The sequence below is a fragment of the Condylura cristata genome, unplaced genomic scaffold (assembly GCF_000260355.1).
Source record: "Condylura cristata isolate star-nosed mole 26May11 unplaced genomic scaffold, ConCri1.0 scaffold00011, whole genome shotgun sequence".
Taxonomy (NCBI): Eukaryota; Metazoa; Chordata; class Mammalia; order Eulipotyphla; family Talpidae; genus Condylura; species Condylura cristata.
This window is the reverse complement of record NW_004567112.1, coordinates 17,967,815-17,974,556: the sequence shown is the minus strand read 5'-3', so window position 1 is coordinate 17,974,556 and position 6,742 is coordinate 17,967,815.

The window sequence follows — 6,742 nt, the reverse complement described above, 5'->3', positions numbered from 1 at the left end:
AGCAAACAATAAACTTGATAATGCAAATGCCCTATGACCCAACAATTTCCCTTCTGATTATATGACCCATAGAAATTCTTGCACATGGGCACAAAGAAACATGTAGAGATGTCCGGGACAGCGGTGATTGTACTAGGCAAAAAAAATATGTGGCAGTTGAACTGCTTATATAAGTAAAATGTACATGTCCTTTTAAAACATATAAAATAGTCCATTCTTTATGATTAAATATATACCAATGTGAAAAAGGATAACTCTGAGGCATGGAAAACCACAATAGTGGAGGAAGGGAATTAAACTTGGAGTTTGGATTAAAAAAGATTTAACTATGCCTATATTATTTTTATTATAAATACAAAAAGATGAGGGAAGAGCAGAAGTAACTGAATAAAATGTTAACAATTATGAGTTCATAGTGGTGAAGATATATTCATAATATTATTCTTTTAATTTTTTTTTCTAAAAATAATCAAGTATGTGGGCGTGCGTGTATTCTAGGGGAAAAAGAAAAGGTACAATTATATTTAGGGTGTAAAAACAATAGGACTTGGTGGCTGATACGAGGTAGAGCTTGTGGGTGGTGCGGGGGAGAGGTAAGACTCCCAGGTTCCTGACTTGGTAACAGGTAAGGAGAGAATATGACACCATTCACTGAGATGAGACACAGAAGAGACGAGAACATCAAATTTGGAGTTAGGAAGGGAAGCTGATGAGCTTTATTAAAGAACTGAGTTTGAAAACCCAGCAACAAATGAATGGAGGCATAACTTTTTATCTAAATGATTGCTTCTTTTATTTTACTGTAGGTTAATAGATGACAGATAGATTGATTGATCGATGTTTGTTTGAAAAAGTAACCCATGTGCCTGGGGAAAATAAAAATTTTGCAAACAGGGGAAACCTCTCTCCAGAAGCAAGCACTGTTACAAGTTTCTTTACCTATATCAAATTGGATAATTAAAAGGACCAATGACTGGCATAGATCAAAATTATAAAATGCACCTGTCCTTTGATCCAGCCACCGCCCCTTCATACACAATGGGTCTTTGAGATAAATGTCTATCTTCACACAGATTGGTGTTGTCATGTTATCAGTAGCCTAAGACTAAAAGGGAACTAATTGGCCCAGCAATCAGGGGCAAGTTAAGTAAATTCTGACCCTTCCATACAGCAGAATAGCACGTGGCAGGTAGGAAATCACTTGGAAATCACAACATCTTTCCAGAGAAAGTCTTGGCCTATTCACCCAAAACACTCCTTTAATTTATGCAAACAATGTGTAGTATAGCAACTTCATTTTTTCCTGCAACTTAGTGTTTTAATTTCCTATATCTCAGAGATAACACCATACCGGTTTCTACAAATGTTTACAAATGTCAAGAGTTCAGTTGCTGTTTGGAATCCATTTTGTGTACAAGCAAATGCTAGGGGCCCTAGGCCCTCCCTAGAGCACATGCCCTAGCTAGCAGGGCACAGAGACACAGCAAATGTCATTCCCTGATATGACTTCCACAACAGCCCTCGTGATGAACCCTCTCCCACCTTCCAGGGCCTTCCCTTGGCTCACCCTTCAATAAAACTGCCTCAAAGCTTATGAAAACCCATGCTCTTTTTTATTTGAATTGAGCAATCTGATATAACTCTAGGAAACCCACCCACAGACCTTAATAAAGCAGGTGCCAAGGATCCTATGCTCTGTACCTGCTCTCTGCCTCGTCCTCCCTGTATGCCCCCAACAGGAGTGCCCTGTACTTTCTCCAGGACCCATGCATTATAAATTTCTCTATTTCAATTTCCCTGGTGGATCCTGCCATCTGATCCCACAAGGCTGTACTTAACAAATGTTCAGTTAACCAAGTCAAAACAAGTAACAAGAGTTAAACTTTGTGATTCTTGTCATATGCAAGGCACTGTTTTGAGCACTTTACTTGAAATAAGTTATTCAAAACTCACAAAAAGTTTTGAGAGCACAGGTCATTCCTTTTCACAGATGGTTTGGTAACTTGCCCAAGGTCACAAATCTGCTAAGGAAGAGCTGGGATTTGAGCCCTGGGGGTAGGACTCTAAACCTGAAGATTTAATCACAACAGAGAAAGGTCTGTACATCTAACTCAGGCTTCCTAACTACAGCCCAGTATTCTGCTGTACGAATGCATCATAATTTATTTAACTAGTCCCCTCTTGCATCACTAGTTAATTCCCTTTCCAACTTTTGCTACTGACAGTGCTACAATGAATACTTTATACACCCTAACCTAGTTCATTAGAAGAGGAAGTATTGGATCAAAAGACTTGTGTATTTCAGATAGCAGTCCTTTTAAATGCTTCTGGGTATTGATCATAAGTAAAGTCCGACAATTGCTCAAGGGGAAAAACCACCTGGGTGGAGCAGTCCTGCCTGTTCCCTGTAACACTCCTCTGAGCACCAAGAGCAGTCACTCTTTCCTCCCCTTTTAGCTCCAAGAGACATTTGCTGGAAGAGAGCGTGATTTGGTAGTACCATAGACACAAACAAAGGTTGGGGCGCATATCCGACCTGTAGGCAGCTGGAAGAGGGGGCTATTGGCCTTGACAGCAGGTCTGTGGCCGCTGTCACCTCCACCCCTGGGCTATGTTGCTGAGAGGAGAAAGCACTGGGGCTGTTCACACGAGGAAACTGTGTCTGGAGGGGCTGCCCGCACAGCCTCCCAGCTCTACCCGCTAAGACCAAGTTAAAGGGTCATTGATCATCATGGCTGTACAAGAACCATTTCTTAATTTGTAGGAATGTGGTGAAAATTACACTGATCAGGAAGCATTAAGTGCTCTGAATAGTACCTGACACATAGTAAGGCCCCATAGTGCTTGCCATCATTGCTGTTGTTGAGAAACATTTTTCTGATCCTGAGTAGCTGTAAAAGGAGAATGGACCTCATTCCCAATAATATACCTACGTGGTCCCTATAGGAATATGTGTGGAACCCCTTGTTATATCTCTTATAGTTAGAAGTCTAGAATAGTGTGGAAAATCTCTTTACTTTGATATGTTGCCCCATATCTTAAAATAAAAACAACTCTTCGGGAGTTAAAAGAAAAGTTTTCAGCAGGCATGCTTGGCATATAGAGTTCAGTATTTTGGTAAGGTGGAGTTTAAAACTTAAGGCTGGTGCTATTAGGACTGCTGCCGAAGGGGCAGGTCAGAGCCAGGTAGAGCTATGTGGGTCCTGGTAGGTGTGTTGAATCCTGGGAAGAGGATGGCCAAATGTATTATCAAATGTAAATGTATGATCAAATGTATTATCCCCAAAAGACTGTCTGCCATTCCATGGTGGAGGGGGTCTTAGGTGAGGGGCAAGGTTAGACAAAGAACGGGAGTTCTTTCTGCCCCTTTTGCATCATTCTCCCTTCTCTCACTTTTCTCAGTTCCAGTCCCTAGATTGCAGGACAGGGAAGGGCCTGACATGGCCACCTTAGCTTCTCCTCCCCATTCAGAAGCTATTACATCAAGGGAAGGATACAGGCAAGCTTCTTTAGAGAGCCAGTCAGCTCTTTCTACAAGTCTCCCCTAACCACCTCCCTGGTGGCGCAAGGGGTTAGAGCACAGCACTGTGAAGCTGTCCACAGCCACTGCAGCATGGGTTGGATCCCTGGCCAGCGAGCTGACCCACATGGCACAACAGACCTCTCCTGCCTCACCCACTGCTCCCTTAAGCAGTGTATTTCAGTCCATCTGCTTGTTCTGCTCCCCACCCTGTCTCTGGTGAATCTTCTCAACTCCCGCACCTCTGGCCTGTACCCCTTCTGCCCCTGGAGAGTATGGCCTTCAAAGTGTATAGAGAGTGCCCTGGTAAGTCTCCCTGTTATAGGGCACCTCAATTCAGAGAGAGGCACCCCTGAAGCCCCAAAACCTGCCTGCTCTAAGTGGGTTTGTTATAGGGCACCTCAATTCAGAGAGAGGCACCCCTGAAGCCCCAAAACCTGCCTGCTCTAAGTGGGTTCTGCCATCCGCCGCAACAAGACAAAACATGTAAAGCTTTAATGAAAAGTGACTTTAATACAGTGAATATACAATATGGAACACAAAGAATGTAACTTCTAAATCAAACACCTGAAGTTACCCATCCCCTCGTGGGCAAAAGTCAACCCAAAAGGGATTGGCCCAAAGCAAGGCCTGAAAGCCTGCCACAAGACTAAAGCACCTTCTGGATAGGACCCATGGAAAAGGGTCAGAAATGGCCAGACAAATCTGGGAGGAAAAGAGCAAAATCAAAATCAATATAAACACTGCCATGGTCACCTCCCTACAGGTATCTCACCCACATCTGCCTTAACCAGTCCAGGGTCAGGAAACAAGCCCGGTTTCTTCATCACATGTTTGCTGCTCCATGTGGCTTCCTTAGGTCTCCTTCTCCATCTGCCTTCCTTCTCTCTTCTTCTCTCTCCTTTTTCTCTGCTCAGTTCCACCCTCCTTCTGGGTGGGGCAGGGAACCTGGAACTTCCCTTCTCCTAGGGACCACCCAGTTACATCCCCACCAGCAGGAATGACTAGGCGAAGCCCATTCCTTTCCCTGCCCAACTTTCAAACATTTCCACTGCAGTGCACAGGAAGGGCCACAGAAACACTTTATACATCATGGCCATATAAGATACATATACAACTGAAGAAGTACGTGTTTGGCAAAACAATATATACCTATACATAATACCCTCTACTCCATTCTCTTTTTTTCAATGTGGTCTGTGACTCACAACAGCAATTTCAGACTTCTCATAGATTATAAAGGCATGTTTAGCATTCTGGAACCAAGTTCCAGGATGGAGTCCCTAAAACCCATTATTTCCCCCAAGAGTTTCTATATTTCAGATGTACAAGTAACAATCTATGTCTACCATCACTACTAAATAAGACAACTCTAAAAGAAACATGGGTTTCTGTAAGTATTTTTGCCTAGTTATTTATTATTTACTAGTTTTCCATTAGTATTTTACAGTTAGAAAGTGGTAACTTTCCTAATGAAACTGATTTTCCTCTTAGAGAAATAACTTAAGGCTTTCTTCTAAAATAGTTGTTTGTTTAAAGCTGATTAAAATATTAAGTAAATGCTAGTATAGGAAATATTCAGATAGATCAAAAATCATAAACACGTCACTCATGTTCTAAGGTGCAGGGAGCTTGTACTAGCTTGCGCCACGATGAAATAATGAGAAATTTTCCTTAACATTAGATCTGCTCTCACAGTTTTACTAATTACTCCCAGGAAGTTTAGGTTACAATACACTAGATTACAATAGGCTTGTCCCCAGCGGTCACTTAAAACCAAGTCACTGTGTTTTCCAAGTACTTGGGCAGTTTTCAGTTTGGCACCATTTGCAGAGTGATTTGTACAACTCTCAAGACACTGGAGCTCACTTTCCCTTCTTCAACATCTTTCTCTGTCAGGTTTTCAAGTTCATTATTTCTTATTTCTCCAAGTCTGTTCCTTATTCCCCTTCCCAGGCCACCTCTTCCTTTCCTGCCACACACTGTTGGCCCCTGGCAGCCAGCTCTGCTTCAAGGCAGCCTTTGTCCCTAGCCTTGCTTTAGCACACCCTCCAGCTAAGACCTTGAAGTTTATTCCGGAGGGTAGTAATCTCATAGCAAAAGTATCTCATTACTGCAGAATCAGAAGTTACAGTTGGACTTCCCGCTTATCAGTAACATTCTTCATAATTGACTAACCTTTTGTTCTTCTGGCCCCTGCCCCTAAGGAACACTGTGAGCCCGTCTGCCCCAGCTCTGTTCTCTCCGGCTGCTTGGGATCTCTGGAATCAGCTACCCCTTCACTTCTCTGAGCACTCCCACTTTAGGCTGGACTCTCCCAACAAACTTGATCTTTTGTTCTGGTACATTGTTTCTGCTTCTGTACCGGCTTCCCATCAAGGTCACAGCCCACTCTCCTACTATCTTTCTCAACTCAGGGTTCTGGACTGAGCTGAGCTGAACCCCATAGAAGTTACCTGCACAAAAGCCACTGCTTTCCTGCCTCCTTGTCACCATTCAGGCCCATGCCCAGAAAGCTTCTCAACCTAGCCTGCTATGGCTATCTGGCCTGAATTTTTTCCAAATTATTTCCCCAATGTTCCCTGAAGTTTTGTCTTAAGTCTCCAACTCAGTCTTGTTGAATTTATTCATCACCTTCTCCCTCCAGTCCCACCTAGTTCTTCTCACATGCAAACACCTGAACTCTTTAACATATTTCACCTAATGTTTAACTTTCCTGCTGTCTATTTCTGGCCCATTACAAATTAACATGTTAAGAATCTTTACATTAATTGTGCACACGTGTGGTATTTATACACACATTCAACGTAGGAGAAGAGGTACATGTACAAAAGAGATTACCCAACACTATTTGGGAGGGGGTAGGGCTTAGAGGCTCCTGATAGTTCTAGTTAGTATGTTGGGCATATTTCACCTGCAACCCAAATCTGTATCATTTTCAAACACAGCTTAAACAAAGAAGAGCTTTGATGCTTATTGGGGATTTAGATAACTGCTTCTCTCTTAAGAAGAGATTTTTTAAATTGTGTTTTCATTATGACTCCATCTCCATTTATTGATCAAGGGATTTCTTGCCTCACTTAACTCCATAATCTGTTGCTCAGATTAAGAAAATGTGAAAACTATTGTTTGGTACCATGAGGACAGTCTTAAAGTGATACTTTGGGGCTGGATGATTCAAATACTATAATCCACAGCAAGCAACTAATTGATCATGCAGAG